Source organism: Aegilops tauschii, chromosome 4, assembly GCF_002575655.3.
Source record: "Aegilops tauschii subsp. strangulata cultivar AL8/78 chromosome 4, Aet v6.0, whole genome shotgun sequence".
Taxonomy (NCBI): Eukaryota; Viridiplantae; Streptophyta; class Magnoliopsida; order Poales; family Poaceae; genus Aegilops; species Aegilops tauschii.
The window spans coordinates 24,902,448-24,920,873 of NC_053038.3; positions in this window are offsets into that span (position 1 = coordinate 24,902,448).

Below are 18,426 nucleotides of genomic sequence, written 5' to 3' on the forward strand. Positions count from 1 at the left end.
ACATCAATTCCTTCCACACGCAGACTAAATTCGTGCACACCGCCACAGCATAATAGATCGTAAAACCGGAGTTTCCGCGAAATTTGTGTGCTTAGGTGTGCATGCACATTATTGTGTGAGTAGCAGTAATATGTGATGTTGCTTGATTATTCGCATTATATATATTATTAGTATGCTTGTGTGCTTTTGTTTTTGTCGTTTCTTTTGCTTCTTTCTTTGGGCCTTCGGTGTTGCCAGATTTTCCCCGTATTAAAGTTGCTCGTCAACCGACACCGGACCCGAAGAATCAGCAAGGAATGCATATGTTTGGAAACTCAGCTGAACAGAATGGAATTCTTAGCCGACTGCAGTGAAATGGGGAATATCTGATTTTTAGGACTGATAATCAAGTTTGCATTAGCGTGCACTTCTCACAACAATATGGATAATCAAGTCTCCCTCAGTGTGCACTCTTCATGGCAGTGATGATCAAATCAGAAATGAGATGAATTGTGTGCCAGATCGACAATATAATATCAGCAAGATTGTGCCATGGATTCAACACTCGGAAAGGAGGATAGTTCAGCAAACCCCGTTGCATACAAGTAATCAATAGAAAAAGTATTAAGATGGTATGCATATGTGGCAATATGTCTGTATATCACAAGGAGAAGCTTCTGGCGTAAGCAACCCAGTCTTCCCTCGCAAGCTACCAGAGAAGCTTCCACTGCAAGATTCCACTATCTTCCTCAGTGCGATATATGGATGACTTCTCGTGCAAGGTTCTGTCTTTTGCAGTAAGCAACCACAAAAGCTTCCGGCATAAGGTACCGAGTCCTCCCCTAGCAAGTCTTTAAGGGAGGAAGCTTCTGAAGCACGATACCCAGCCTTCCTCGGCATGGTACTATCAATAGCTTCCAGCATAAGCCATCCAGCCATCATCAGTACAGCATTGGGACAAGATATCACATTGTGAATTGGCAGCATCTGGCAGTGTATCGCAAGTAACAGATCCGCAACAGTTTGGTCAGAAGCAAGAATCAGTCAGAACACAAGTCTGCCTCAGGGATCAGATTCTCATATATATGCGGTACAAGGATCCGACAGTCGCATGAGGATTGTTAAAATGAGAAAGCCAGTGATACACCGCAGTCTGACAAAGGATTATGAAGATTGACGACAAAAGTGAGCTCTAGACAAGTACCTGTGAACCTGGAATATGATCCTGATGAGCCCTTGTCTTGTTTTCTCCAGTGACGGCACCACGCCTGTGATCTGAGCTGTTTTTAGCTATTCGGGGTGGATGCCGATTTTATTTCTCTATTCAACAACTGTCATGAGTTCTGAGCTACTTTTCGGCCATCTCGTATAGCTGCTGAGTTTCTTTTTGTGATAGTGGCCCTATGTTTTTAGCTACTTTTCGGCTATCTTAGGGAGTTGCCACTTTCTTCTTATCAACCCGGTCTCATGCTCTGAGCTGTTTATCGGCCGTCCTGAGCCGTGGTTGAGTTATTTCAGTAATGTCCCAGATCTGAGTTGTAAAGACCGTTCTGGTGGCTACTGATTTATTTGCCGATTTCTTGCAAGGGTTCGGATGATCGTTTCCCTATGGTCAGAACTTGAGAGGTGATGAACCTACCATTTAAACAATATCACCATGTTAGAAGATGCGGATAAGAGTACGCTTGTCAGAATATTGCACCCGATAGAACCTATGGTCACACGGAAAAACAATATGACCCCGCTCCTTCAGCCAAGGATCCAGATAAGGAAAACAGTAATGAAGGAGTAAGACTGGTGATGTGGGTATGAGAATTGTTGCAAGACCCACATGGTGCAGATACCCCGGACAGTATGAGTCGGTATTGATCACCATGGATATTCATTTGAGGGGTCTACTCAATTTGGTAAGGACCCCATAACTAGACAACCCGCTCAGCCAACAGTATATGCTCAGATTTGTCAGTATCAGATATCTGGGTCTGTGAAACCAAACCAAAGGACAATTCAACAGTTCGACTCCAGCAATGATGGTAAAGCATCACACAGCCTGTTATAGGTATGCCGACAGAATGAATAATCAGTATGTGGAATAACCGTCTGGAAGCATGTGCCCTAAAGCATGAGGATGATCAAAGGATATCCTATCATGAACGAAATTTTTGCTGCAAGATCCAAAGTCAGTCAAATCTGCGGATACCATAACATAAGGCAGCCCTTCATTTGACCACGACAGGAGACAATCAAATGTTTGGTACAGATTTGATACTCAAGACAGTGGAGCCAGTCAAAATGATTAAGAACCTCCCGTGAGAAAATCAGTATTAGTCAGAAGAACAGTTATGATCCACAACACTGTTTTGGACCTGGAGAACCTGTATTTTATTACGTAAACCCAAAGCAGGGAGTAAAAATATTGGGTGCCTACCAGGAAAATTTGGCCACAACTTCGTGAAAGGTTGTCAGTGCTAGATGACGCACCCATCGGAAATCACTCTCGGATTTGTGAGAGAGGCACATATTTCAGTCATGGTAATCTCAGCTAAGTCAGCAAATAGGAAAATAATTGGAGCCGGTATAAGCATGAGCAAGCAAGGTAAGATGTGTCAGGATGAGGATACTGTGAAGCAAACCACCCTAGAGACAGACAGCTAGTCAGATAAAATCCAGTGAGGAACAATCAATAAGGAAAAAGGATACCCGAGTTGGAAACGGGTTCCTTAAGTCAGATATATTCATACTTGTTCCTTGAGCAACCAAATCTCGAGGACGAGATTTCTTTAAGGGGGGAAGGTTTGTGACAGCTTGATTTTTGGCCCTTTCTTTTTCTTTTGTTTTTCTGAGACTTTTCCCTGAGTTTCCTTTTCCGTGGCTATGTGGTCTGGAAAATGAAGAAGATGACCTCTTCTTTCCTTCCAGAGTGGCTTGTCATCCTCATATCCATCCCTAGACGTTGCCATTTCCATCTTGGACCAACCCCAATAATCTTTTCCTTGAGAATATTCCTTTTTCTGTTAAAGGAATAACTCAATTTGCCCTAGGTTGTGAAGCAACCTATATTTCCATCACTCCTAAAATTCCCAAATAATTCTCATAAACTGTTTGGGTCATATCTTCCTCAAATATGGCAAAATATTTCACTTGCCATTTTTCCATCATGCTCAAACAATTCATTCCCTATTATGTCCTAAATAGCACATTGTGAAGCAAGTGCTATTTATCTTTGCCCAATTGACTCCAAGCTTCTTGGACATCTTTTCATGTCCATATCATTGCCACATGCCAAAATTCAACTTCATTTGCCTAGTGATTATTTATCAATGATTTTACAAAGTTTCTGTCCAGAAAGAAACTTTGTGAAGGAGGTACAAGCTAGGCATATCCAGATGAGTTGAAATTTATGCATGGCCTCAATATCATCATATCATAGCCCTCCACCAAATTTGAGCTCATGTCATGCCTCCCTGTGAGCTCATCTTGAATTCTTGGATTTTGTCCAAATTTTCAGTTTGTGAAGCAAGTATATGTTATATTGCTACAATTAAGCGGAAAAAATTCCTGGACCTTCTCCTACCCATATAACCTATCTCCAACAAATTTGGGCATAATTTGCCAATGCCATTTTCCCTCAAGACTTTTTGCAAGTTTCTATCCAGTGGGGATATTTGTGAGCAAGTACCATTTTGGTTTATCCAATTGGTATGAAACTTTTACAGCATCTTCATGTGACCAAATAACCATTCCATGCCAAATGTCAGCCCAAGTGTATGCACTATGTGAGTGTTACTTCTATGTCTACATTTTTGGACAGTGTGGCACTTTCTACAGCAACTACTAGCTAAACCCCTCCCCTTGAGCTAAAACCCTGCCATATTACTCACCTTAGTAAGTGATCAACCCCAGTCAAACCTCAGTCTAACCCTCCCGACCAATCTTCATTAGAAGGCATCAAACACCTTGCTGTTCAGCTAGTTTGGAGCCTTCTGTTTTTCTCTTCTTTGCCCCTAGACCGTGTTGTTGCTTCCTTTGGACTAAGGGTAGCAGGGTCCTTCCACCAGACATGATTTGGCCGATCGCTGTGCCCCACGCACGCCAGCTCAGGCGGTGACCACGGGTCATGCCGGCCAAACACACGCTCTGGCGCCTCTGTCTTCTTCTCCCTCTCTGTGCACTCGTCCCCTCATCGCCTGACCCTGTCTAGCGTGTTCCTCGCGTCGTCGCCGTCTCCCTGGAGCTCTTGCCCCCTCCATCTTCTTCTCCGGTGAGCCGTCCCCGTCGCTGCACAGTTCCGACCCGTGACCGCGTCGTCTTCCTCGGCCGTGTCTTCTTCCTCCTCTTGTCTCTGAGCGCTGCCTCGTCTCCGTGACCTCTGCACCGCGTCTGTTCCCTCCCGCGTTGCCTTCCCGCGCCCTCCCCGTGATCGCTGAGCCTCGCCAGAGTTCGGCTGGACGCGAGCGGCGGCACCCGAGCCGACCGCCTCACCCCGCCTATATAAAGATCACCCGAGCCCCTCCCGAGCACCTCATCAGCCTCATCTCACTCCCCCAGTCCTTCCCGACCCATCCATCCCTCTCCAGGAGCTCCCTTCTCGCCCTCCGTCCGCTTTGGCTGCCACGGGCCTCAGCTCGAATTCGAGCTCTGTGGCGTGCCCCGCCCAATCTAGCCACCACCACCCCTCCTAAACCCCTTCGGTGCCTCGCCCCCTTCTCTGCCCCACCGCTGCGCCGTGCCCGATCCCAACCGAAGCTCCCCTCTGCCGCGGCCGACGCCTCGCTCCTTCCTATGGTCTCCGGCGTCCGTGGCATGGCCCATCCGATGCAGCTCCGTCTCCCAAACATGCCGGTGGTCCGAGCGCCGCGGATGGTGGCCCGTAGCGCCGACAGTCATCGCCGGAGCGCTCGGCCTTGGGCCTCCTCTACGCGGCGGCACCTCCGAGTTCAGCACATGTTCAGCTCGATGGCGTCCCGCGAACTCCGATCTAGCAGAGCTTCACGGGAGAGTTCCGTCAGCACGACGGCGTGATGACGGTGATGACGTTGCTACAGACGCAGGGCTTTGCCTAAGCACCGCTATGATATGACCGAGGTGGAATATGGTGGAGGGGGCACCGCACACGGCTAAGAGATAAAGAGATCAATTGTTGTGTCTAGAGGTGCCCCCCTGCCCCCGTATATAAAGGAGCAAGGGGGGAGAGGCAGCCGGCCAAGGAGGGCGCGCCAAGGGGGGAGTCCTACTCCCACCAGGAGTAGGACTCCTCCTTTCCTTGTTGGAGTAGGAGAAGGGAAGGAAAAAGGGGCCCCCCTCCTTGTCCAATTCGGACTAGGGAGGGAGGGGTGTGTGGCTGCCCGGGCCGCCCCTCCTCTTCTCCCACTAAGGCCCATTAGGCCCAATATACTCCCCGGGGGGTTCCGGTAACCCCCCGGTACTCTGGTAAATGTCTGAAACCTCCTGAAACACTTCCGGTGTCCGAACATAGTCATCCAATATATCTATCTTTATGTCTCGACCATTTCGAGACTCCTCGTCATCTCTGTGATCATATCCGGGACTCTGAACTACCTTCGATACATCAAAACACAAAAACTCATAATACCAATCGTCACCGAACTTTAAGCGTGCGGACCCTACGGGTTCGAGAACTATGTAGACATGACCGAGACACGTCTCTGGTCAATAACCAATAGCGGAACCTGGATGCTCATATTGGTTCCCACATATTCTATGAAGATCTTTATCGGTCAAACCGCATAACAACATACTTGTTCCCTTTGTCATCGTTATGTTACTTGCCCGAGATTCGATCGTCGGTATCTCAATACCTAGTTCAATCTCGTTACCGGCAAGTCTCTTTACTCGTTATGTAATGCATCATCCCGCAACTAACTCATTAGTCACATTGCTTGCAAGGCTTGTAGTGATGTACATTACTGAGAGGGCCCAGAGATACCTCTCCGACAATCGGAGTGATAAATCCTAATCTCAAAATACGCCAACTCAACAAAGTACCTTCGGAGACACCTGTAGAGCACCTTTATAATCACCCAGTTACATTCTGACGTTTGGTAGCACACAAAGTGTTCCTCCGGTAAACGGGAGTTGCATAATCTCATAGTCCTAGGAACATGTATAAGTCATGAAGAAAGCAATAGCAACATACTAAACGATCAAGTGCTAAGCTAACGGAATGGGTCAAGTCAATCACATCATTCTCCAAATGACGTGATCCCGTTAATCAAATGACAACTCATGTCCATGGCTAGGAAACTCAACCATCTTCGATTAACGAGCTAGTCAAGTAGAGGCATACTAGTGACACTATGTTTGTCTATGTATTCACACATGTATTATGTTTCCGGTTAATACAATTCTAGCATGAATAATAAACATTTATCATGATATGAGGAAATAAATAATAACTTTATTATTGCCTCTAGGCCATATTTCCTTTAGTCTCCCACTTGCACTAGAGTCAATAATCTAGATTACACAGTAATGATTCTAACACCCATGGAGTCTTGGTGCTGATCATGTTTTGCTCGTGGAAGAGGCTTAGTCAACGGGTCTCCAACATTCAGATCCGTATGTATCTTGCAAATCTCTATGTCTCTCACCTGGACTTGGTCCCGGATGGAATTGAAGCATCTCTTGATGTGCTTGGTTCTCTTGTGAAATCTGGATTCCTTTGCCAAGGCAATTGCACCAGTATTGTCACAAAAGATTTTCATTGGACCCGATGCACTAGGTATGACACCTAGATCGGCTATGAACTCCTTCATCCAGACTCCTTCATTTGCTGCTTCCGAAGCAGCTATGTACTCCGCTTCACACGTAGATCCCGCCACGATGCTTTTTTTAGAACCGCACCAACTGACAGCTCCACCGTTCAATATAAACACGTATCCGGTTTGCGATTTAGAATCGTCCCGATCAGTGCCAAAGCTTGCATCGACGTAACCATTTACGACGAGCTCTTTGTCACCTCCATAAACGAGAAACATATCCTTAGTCCTTTTCAGGTATTTCAGGATGTTCTTGACCGCTGTCCAGTGATCCACTCCTGGATTACTTTGGTACCTCTCGGCTAGGCTAATAGCAAGACACACATCAGGTCTGGTCCACAACATTGCATACATGATAGAGCCTATGGCTTAAGCATAGGGAACATCTTTCATTATCTCTCTATCTTCTGCAGTGGTCGGGCATTGAGTCTGACTCAATTTCACACCTTGTAACACAGGCAAGAACCCTTTCTTTGCTTGATCCATTTTGAACTTTTTCAAAACTTTGTCAAGGTATGTGCTTTGTGAAAGTCCTATCAAGCGTCTTGATCTATCTCTATAGATATTGATGCCCAATATGTAAGCAGCTTCACCGAGGTCTTTCATTGAAAAACTCTTATTCAAGTATCCTTTTATGCTATCTAGAAATTCTATATCATTTCCAATCAGTAATATGTCATCCACATATAATATCAGAAATGCTACAGAGCTCCCACTCACTTTCTTGTAAATACAGGCTTCTCCAAAAGTCTGTATAAAACCATATGCTTTGATCACACTATCAAAACGTTTATTCCAACTCCGAGAGGCATGCACCAGTCCATAAATGGATCGCTGGAGCTTGCACACTTTGTTAGCTCCCTTTGGATCGACAAAACCTTCTGGTTGCATCATATACAACTCTTCTTCCAGAAATCCATTCAGAAATGCAGTTTTGACATCCATTTGCCAAATTTCATAATCATAAAATGCGGCAATTGCTAACATGATTCTGACAGACTTAAGCATCGCTACGGGTGAGAAAGTCTCATCGTAGTCAATCCCTTGAACTTGTCGAAAACCTTTCGCAACAAGTTGAGCTTTATAGATAGTAACATTACCGTCAGCGTCAGTCTTCTTCTTGAAGATCCATTTATTCTCTATGGCTTGCCAATCATCGGGCAAGTCAACCAAAGTCCACACTTTGTTCTCATACATGGATCCCATCTCAGAGTTCATGGCCTCAAGCCATTTTGCGGAATCTGGGCTCACCATCGCTTCTTCATAGTTCGTAGGTTCGCCTTGGTCAAGTAACATGACCTCCAGAATAGGATTACCGTACCACTCTGGTGCGGATCGTACTCTGGTTGACCTATGAGGTTCGGTAGTAACTTGATCTGAAGTTTCATGATCAACATCATTAGCTTCCTCACTAATTGGTGTAGGTGTCACAGGAACCTGTTTCTGTGATGAACTAGTTTCCAATAAGGGAGCAGGTACAGTTACCTCACCAAGTTCTACTTTCCTCCCACTCACTTCTTTCGAGAGAAACTCCTTCTCTAGAAAGGATCCATTCTTAGCAACAAAAGTCTTGCCTTCGGATCTGTGATAGAAGGTGTACCCAACAGTTTCCTTTGGGTATCCTATAAAGACACATTTCTCCGATTTGGGTTCGAGCTTATCAGGTTGAAGTTTTTTCACATAAGCATCGCAGCCCCAAACTTTAAGAAATGACAACTTTGGTTTCTTGCCAAACCATAGTTCATAAGACGTCGTCTCAACGGATTTCGATGGTGCCCTATTTAACGTGAATGCAGCCGTCTCTAAAGCATAACCCCAAAACGATAGCGGTAAATCAGTAAGAGACATCATAGATCACACCATATCTAGTAAAGTACGATTACGACGTTTGGACACACCATTAGCTATGGTGTTCCGAGTGGCGTGAGTTGTGAAACTATTCCGCATTGTTTCAAATGTAGACCAAACTCGTAACTCAAATATTCTCCTCCACGATCAGATCGTAGCAACTTTATATTCTTGTTACAATGATTTTCCACTTCACTCTGAAATTCTTTGAACTTTTCAAATGTTTCAGACTTATGTTTCATTAAGTAGATATACCCATATCTGCTCAAATCATCGGTGAAGGTGAGAAAATAACGATACCCGCCGCGAGCCTCAATATTCATCGGACCACATACATCAATATGTATGATCTCCAACAAATCTGTTGCTCGCTCCATTGTTCCGGAGAACGGCGTTTTAGTCATCTTGCCCATAAGGCATGGTTCGCAAGTACCAAGTGATTCATAATCAAGTGATTCCAAAAGTCCATCAGTATGGAGTTTCTTCACGCGCTTTACACCAATATGACCCAAACGGCAGTGCCACAAATAAGTTGCACTATCATTATCAACTATGCATCTTTTGGTTTCAACATTATGAATATGTGTATCACTACTATCGAGATTCAACAAAAATAGACCACTCTTCAAGGGTGCATGGCCATAAAAGATATTACTCATATAAATAGAACAACCATTATTCTCAGATTTAAATGAATAACCGTCACACATCAAAAAAGATCCAGATATAATGTTCATGCTCAACGCTGGCACCAAATAACAATTATTTAGGTCTAAAACTAATCCCGAAGGTAGATCTAGAGGTAGCGTGCCGACGGCGATCACATCGACTTTGGAACCATTTCCCAAGCGCATCGTCACCTCGTCCTTAGCCAGTCTTCGCTTAATCCGTAGTCCCTGTTTCGAGTTGCAAATATTAGCAACAGAACTAGTATCAAATACCCAGGTGCTACTGCGAGCTCTAGTAAGGTACACATCAATAACATGTATATCACATATACCTTTGTTCACCTTGCCATCCTTCTTATCCGCCAAATACTTGGGGCAGTTCCGCTTCCAGTGACCAGTCTGCTTGCTGTAGAAGCACTCAGTCTCAGGCTTAGGTCCAGACTTGGGTTTCTTCTCTTAAGCAGCAACTTGTTTGCCATTCTTCTTGAAGTTCCCCTTCTTCTTCCCTTTACCCTTTTTCTTGAAACTGGTGGTCTTGTTGACCATCAACACTTGATGCTCCTTCTTGATTTCTACCTCCGCAGCCTTTAGCATTGCGAAGAGCTCGGGAATTGTCTTATCCATCCCTTGCATATTATAGTTCATCACGAAGCTCTTGTAGCTTGGTGGTAGTGATTGAAGAATTCTGTCAATGACACTATCATCCGGAGATTAACTCCTAGTTGAATCAACTGATTGTTATACCCAGACATTTTGAGTATATGTTCATTGACAGAACTATTCTCCTCCATCTTGCAGTTGTAGAACTTATTGGAGACTTCACATCTCTCGATCCGGGCATTTTCTTGAAATATTAACTTCAACTCCTGGAACATCTCACTTGCTCCATGACGTTCAAAACGTCGTTGAAGTCCTGGTTCTAAGCCGTAAAGCATGGCACACTAAACTATCGAGTAGTCATCAGCATTGCTCTGCCAGACGTTCTTAACATCGTCAGTTGCATCTGCAGCAGGCCTGGCACGCAGCGGTGCTTCCAGGACGTAATTCTTTTGTGCAGCAATGAGGATAATCCTCAAGTTACGGACCCAGTCCGTGTAATTGCTACCATCATCTTTCAACTTTGCTTTCTCAAGGAACGCATTAAAATTCAACGAAACAAAAACACAGGCCATCTATCTACAATGAACATAGACAAGCAAAATACCATCAGGTACTAAGTTCATGATAAATTTAAGTTCAATTAATCATATTACTTAAGAACTCCCACTTAGATAGACATCCCTCTAATCATCTAAGTGATCACGTGATCCAAATCAACTAAACCATGTCCGATCATCACGTGAGATGGAGTAGTTTTCAATGGTGAACATCACTATGTTGATCATATCTACTATATGATTCACGCTCGACCTTTCGGTCTCAATGCTCCGAGGCCATATCTGCATATGCTAGGCTCGTCAAGTTTAACCCGAGTACTCTGCGTGTGCAAAACAGGCTTGCACCCGTTGTAGATGAACGTAAAGCTTATCACACCCGATCATCACGTGGTGTCTCGGCACGACGAACTTTGGCAATGGTGCATACTCAGGGAGAACACTTTTATCTTGAAATTTACTCAGAGATCATCTTATAATGCTTGTGATCTCCGTCTACGAAGCACCTCATGATCACCATCGTCACCGGCGCGACACCTTGATCTCCATCGTAGCATCGTTGTCGTCTCGCCAACTATTGCTTCTACGACTATCGCTACCGCTTAGTGATAAAGTAAAGAAATTACAGGGCGATTGCATTGCATACAATAAAGCGACAACCATATGGCTCCTGCCAGTTGCCAATAACTCGGTTACAAAACATGATCATCTCATACAATAAAATATAGCATCATGCCTTGACCATATCACATCACAACATGCCCTGCAAAAACAAGTTAGACGACCTCTACTTTGTTGTTGCAAGTTTTACGTGGCTGCTACGGGCTGAGCAAGAACCATTCTTACCTACGCATCAAAACCACAACGATAGTTCGTCAAGTTAGTGTTGTTTTAACCTTCTCAAGGACCGGGCGTAGTCACACTCGGTTCAACTAAAGTTGGAGAAACTGACAACCGCCAGCCACCTGTGTGCAAAGCATGTCGGTAGAACCAGTCTCACGTAAGCATACGCGAAATGTCGGTCCAGGCCGCTTCATCCAACAATACCGCCAAACCAAAGTATGGCATGCTGGTAAGTAGTATGACTTGTATCGCCCACAACTCACTTGCGTTCTACTCGTGCATATAACAACTACGCATAAACCTGGCTCTGATACCACTGTTGGGGAACGTAGTAATTTAAAAAAAATTCCTAGGCACACGAAAGATCATGGTGATGCATAGCAACGAGAGGGGAGAGTGTTGTCCACGTACCCTCATAGACTGAAAGCGGAAGCATTAGCACAACGCGGTTGATGTAGTCGTACGTCTTCAAGATCCGACCGATCCAAGTACCGAACGTACGGCACCTCCGAGTTCAGCACACGTTCAGCTCGATGACGTCCCGCAAACTCCGATCCAGCAGAGCTTCACGGGAGAGTTCCGTCAGAACGACGGCGTGATGACGGTGATGATGTTGCTACCAACGCGGGGCTTCGCCTAAGCACCGCTACGATATGACCGAGGTGGAATATGGTGGAAGGGGGCACCGCACACGGCTAAGAGATCAAGAGATCAATTGTTGTGTCTAGAGGTGCCCCATGCCCTCGTATATAAAGGAGCAAGGGGGGAGAGGCGACCGGCCTAGGAGGGTGTGCTACCTCTTGAGCACTGCGTTGGTTTTCCCTTGAAAAGGAAAGGGTGATGCAGTAAAGTAGCGTAAGTATTTCCCTCAGTTTTGAGAACAAAGGTATCAATCCAGAAGGAGACCACGCGCGAGTCCCACGCACCTACACAAACAAAAAAGAACCTCACAACCAACGCGATAAAGGGGTTGTCAATCCCTTCACGGTCACTTACGAGAGTGAGATCTTATAGATATAATAGGATAATATTTTTGGTATTTTTATGATAAAGATGCAAAGTAAAATAAACGGTAATAGAAATAGCTAAGTGTTGGAAGATTAATATGATGGAAAATAGACCCGGGGGCCATAGGTTTCACTAGTGGCTTCTCTCAAGATAGCATAAGTATTGCGATGGGTAAACAAATTACTGTCGAGCAATTGATAGAATTGAGCATAGTTATGAGAATATCTAGGCATGATCATGTATATAGGCATCACGTCTGCGACAAGTAGACCGAAACGATTCTGCATCTACTACTATTACTCCACACATCGACCGCTATCCAGCATGCATCTAGAGTATTAAGTTCATAAGAACGGAGTAATGCCTTAAGCAAGATGACATGATGTAGAGGGATAAACTCAAGCAATATGATATAAACCCCATCTTTTTATCCTCGATGGCAACAATACAATACGTGCTTTGCTGCCCCTGCTGTCACTGGGAAAGGACACCGCAAGATTGAACCCAAAGCTAAGCACTTCTCCCATTGCAAGAAAGATCAATCTAGTAGGCCAAACCAAACTGATAATTCGAAGAGACTTGCAAAGATAACCAATCATACATGAAAGAATTCAGAGGAGATTCAAATATTGTTCAGAGATAAACTTGATCATAAACCCACAATTCATCGGATCTCGACAAACACACCGCAAAAGAAGATTACATTGAATAGATCTCCAAGAGAAACAAGGAGAACTTTGTATTGAGATCCAAAGAGAGAGAAGAAGCCATCTAGCTAATAACTATGGACCCAAAGGTCTGAGGTAAACTACTCACACATCATCGGAGAGGCTATGGTGTTGATGTAGAAGCCCTCCGTGATCAATGCCCCCTCCGGCGGAGCACCGGAAAAGGCCCCAAGATGGGATCTCACGGGTATAGAAGGTTGCGGCGGTGGAAATAGGGCTTTGGCTCTTGTTCTGATGTTTTCCGGGTATATGGGTATATATAGGAGGAAGAAGTACGTTGGTGGAGCAACATGGGCCCCACGAGGGTGGAGGGCGCGCCCAGGGGGTAGGCGCGCCCCCCTGCCTCGTGCCTTCCTCGTTGATTGCTTTACGTAGACTCCAAGTCCTCTGGATCACGTTTGTTCCGAAAATCACGTTCTCGAAGGTTTCATTCCGTTTGGACTCCATTTGATATTCTTTTTCTCCGAAACACTGAAACAGGAAAAAAACAGCAATTTGGGCTGGGCCTCCGGTTAATAGGTTAGTCCCAAAAATAATATAAAAGTGTATAATAAAGCCCAATAAACATTCAAAACAGAATATAATATAGCATGGAACAATAAAAAATTATAGATACGTTGGAGACGTATCGAGCATCCCCAAGCTTAATTCCTGCTCGTCCTCGAGTAGGTAAATGATAAAAATAGAATTTTTGATGTGGAATGCTACTTACAATAATTTTTAATGTAACCCTCTTAATTGTGGTATGAATATTTAGATCCGAAAGATTCAAGATAATGGTTTAATATTGACATAAAAGTAATAATACTTCAAGCATACTAACTAAGAAATTATGTCTTCTCAAAATAACATGGCCAAAGAAAGGTCATCCCTACAAAATCATATAGTTTGGTTATGCTCCATCTTCGTCACACAAAATACTCAAATCATGCACAACCCCGGTTTCAGCCAAGCAATTGTTTCATACTTTAGAATTTTCAAACTTTTTCAACTTTCACGCAATACATGAGCGTGAGCCATGGACATAGCACTATGGGTGGAATAGAATATAGTGATGGGGGTAATGTGGAGAAGACAAAAAGGAGAAGATAGTCTCACATCAACGCGGCAAATCAACAGGCTATGGAGATGCCCATCAATTGATGTTAATGTGAGGAGTAGGGATTGCCATGCAACGGATGCACTAGAGTTATAAATGTATGAAAGCTCAACAAAAGAAACTAAGTGGGTGTGCATCCAACTTGCTTGCTCATGAAGACCTAGGGCATTTCAGGAATCCCATTGTTGGAATATACAAGCCAAGTTCTATAACGAAAAATTCCCACTAGTATATGAAAGTGACAAAACAAGAGACTATCTATCATAAGGATCATGGTGCTACTTTGAAGCACAAGTATGGAAAAAGGATAGTAGCATTGCCCCTTTTTCTTTTTTTTCGGGCCCTTTTCTTTTAGCCTTTTCTCTTTTTTTACATTGGGGACAATGCTCTATGAATGATGATCATCACACTTCTATTCATTTACAACTCAATGATTAAAACTCGATACTACAACAAAGTATGACTCTATATGAATGCCTCCGGCGGTGTACCGGGAATGAATCAAGAGTGACATGTATGAAATAATATGCATGGTGGCTTTGCCACGAATACGATGTCAACTACATGATCATGCAAGGCAATATGACAAAGATGAAAACGTGTCATGAAAAACGGAACGGTGGAAAGTTGCATGGCAGTATATCTCCGAATGGCTATGGAAATGCCATAATAGGTAGGTATGGTGGCTGTTTTGAGGAAGATATAAGGAGGTTTATGTGTGATAGAGCGTATCGTATCACGGGGTTTGGATGCACCGGCGAAGTTTACACTAACTCTCAAGGTGAGAAAAGGCAATGCACGGTACCGAAGAGGCTAGCAATGATGGAAAGGTGAGAGTGCGTATAATCCATGGACTCAACATTAGTCATAAAGAACTCACATACTTATTGCAAAAATCTACAAGTCATCAAAACCAAGCACTACATGCATGCTCCTAGGGGGGAGGTTGGTAAGAGTTAACCATCGCGCGCCCCCGACCTCCACACAAGGGATGACACTCAAAGAACATCTCATGTTTCAAATTTGTTACACAATGTTTACCATACGTGCATGCTACGGGATTTGCAAACTTCAACACAAGCATTTCTCAATTTCACAATTACTCAACTAGCACAACTTTAGTATTACTACCTCCATATCTCAAAACAATCATCAAGCATCAAACTTTTCTTAGTATTCAACGCACTCATAAGAGAGTTTTTACTAATGTTGAATACCTTGCATATTAGGAGTAATTTCATGATTAAAGAAAATTACCATGCTGTTTTGTAGGACTCTCAAAATAATAAAAGTGAGGCATGAGAGAACAATAATTTCTATAAAACAAATCCACCACCGTGCTCTAAAAGATATAAGTGACGCACTAGACCAAAAACTATATAGCTCAAAAGATATAAGTGAAGCACATAGAGTATTCTAATAAATTCCGAATCATGTGTGTGTCTCTCTCAAAAGGTGTGTACAGCAAGTATGATTGTGGTAAACTAAAAAGTAAAGACTCAAATCATACAAGACACTCCAAGAAAAACACATATCATGTGGTCAATAAAAGTATAGCTCCAAGTAAATTACCGATGGACGAAGACGAAAGAGGGGATGCCTTCCGGGGCATCCCCAAGCTTTGGCTTTTTGATGTCCTTAGATTATCTTGGGGTGCCATGGGCATCCCCAAGCTTAGGCTTTTGCCACTCCTTGTTCCATAATCCATCAAATCTTTACCCAAAACTTGAAAACTTCACAACACAAAACTCAACGGAAAATCTCATAAGCTCAGTTAGAGAAAGAAAACAAAACACCACTTCAAGGTACTGTATTGAACTCATTATTTATTTATATTGGTGCTAAACTTAATGTATTCCAACTTCCCTACGGTTTATAAACTATTTTACTAGCCATAGATTCATCAAAATAAGCAAACAACACACGAAAAACAGAATCTGTCAAAAACAGAACAGTCTATAGTAATCTGTGACTAACGCAAACTTTTGGAACATAAAAAATTCCACCAAATTAGGAAGTTCTAGATAATTTTTTTATTGATGTACCGCAAAAAGAATCAACTGAAAAGCACGTTCCTGTGATTTATTAAAACTAATCTCATGCGCACAAAGTTTCTGTTTTTTTACAGCAGGATCAAATAACTATCACCGTAGGTTATCCTAACGGTTTACTTGGCACAAACACTAATTAAAACACAAAAATGAATCTAACTAGAGGCTAGACAAATATTTATTCCTAAACAGAAGCAAAAAGGAAAAAACTAAATTAAAATTGGGTTGCCTCCCAACAAGCGCTAACGTTTAACGCCCCTAGCTAGGCATAAAAGCAAGGATAGATCTAAGTATTGCCATCTTTGGTGGGCAATCCTTCAATAAGACACCTATAACCCACAGTAGTTTCTTTCTTTTGATTAATTATCAAAATCCTAGGCACCAAATCAAGAAAATCATTTGTGGCAAACGGTTCCTTAATGATAGCAAAAAGATTGGGATGAACACTTATTGATTTTAAATCCGCAGTTCCCTTACTAGAGGATTCACGCTTATTTTTAGGAACATAAACAAGCTTAGCAATTTTGGTAGAAGGATTTGGAGTATTTTTAACGGAAGAAAAAGCGGACCCTAAGTTGGTAATAATTCCCTCAAGTTTATCGATCCTGGTGGAATCTTGATCTATTCTTTCATTAATTATGGGTTCTTTTTCCTTAAAAAAATTCAGAGTAACTCCCACCTTAGACCCATATTGGGTAATTTGGTTGTGGATGTTTTTATCCAAATTCTCAATCAACACCACGGTAGCAACTTTATTTTCAATAATTCCTTTGCATCACATGTTCCAAAGTTAATATAGTTCCATTGACCAAAAGAGGCGGTGAGCCAAAAAAATCTATCATAGCATTATAAGAATCAAAAGTATGGCTACACAAGAAATTCCCTCCGGTAATGGTATCAAAAATATATCTGTACCAAGGAGTAGTGCCTACATAAAAATTGCGGAGAAGAACGGAAGTAGATTGCTTTCTGGTAGATCTATTTTGAGCATTGCAAATTCTTACCAAGCGTCTTTTAAATTTTCACCCTCCCTTTGCTTAAAATTAAGAACTTCATTCTCGGGAGACAAAGGAGTAGATAAAGGACTAGCCATAATGACGAGGCAAGCAAGAAAGCGACAAACGGAAAAGAGAGGGTGAATAAAATGGCAAGGGTGAAGTGGGGGAGAGGAAAACGAGAGGCAAATGGCAAATAATGTAATGCGAGGGAGATGAGTTTGTGATAGGTACTTGGTATGTCTTGACTTGTGCGTAGACTCCCCGGCAACGGCGCCAGAAATCCTTCTTGCTACCTCTTGAGCACTGCGTTGGTTTTCCCCTGAAGAGGAAAGGGTGATGCAGTAAAGTAGCATAAGTATTTCCCTCAGTTTTGAGAACCAAGGTATCAATCCAGTAGGAGACCACGCGCGAGTCCCACGCACCTACACAAACAAATAAGAACCTCGCAACCAACACGATAAAGGGGTTGTCAATCCCTTCACGGTCACTTACAAGAGTGAGATCTGATAGATATAATAGGATAATATTTTTGGTATTTTTATGATAAAGATGCAAAGTGAAATAAACGGTAATAGGAATAGCTAAGTGTTGGAAGATTAATATGATGGAAAATAGACCCGGGGGCCATAGGTTTCACTAGTGGCTTCTCTCAAGATAGCATAAGTATTGCGATGGGTAAACAAATTACTGTCGAGCAATTGATAGAATTGAGCATAGTTATGAGAATATCTAGGCATGATCATGTATATAGGCATCACGTCCGCGACAAGTAGACCGAAACGATTCTGCATCTACTACTATTACTCCACACATCGACCGCTATCCAGCATGCATCTAAAGTTTTAAGTTCATAAGAACGGAGTAACGCATTAAGCAAGATGACATGATGTAGAGGGATAAACTCAAGCAATATGATATAAACCCCATCTCTTTATCCTCGATGGCAACAATACAATACGTGCCTTGCTGCCCCTGCTGTCACTCGGAAAGGACACCGCAAGATTGAACCCCAAGCTAAGCACTTCTCCCATTGCAAGAAAGATCAATCTAGTAGGCCAAACCAGACTGATAATTTGAAGAGACTTGCAAAGATAACCAATCATACATAAAAGAATTCAGAGGAGATTCAAATATTGTTCATAGATAAACTTGATCATAAACCCACAATTCATCGGATCTCGACAAACACACCGCAAAAGAAGATTACATCAAATAGGTCCCCAAGAGAAACAAGGAGAACTTTGTATTGAGATCCAAAGAGAGAGAAGAAG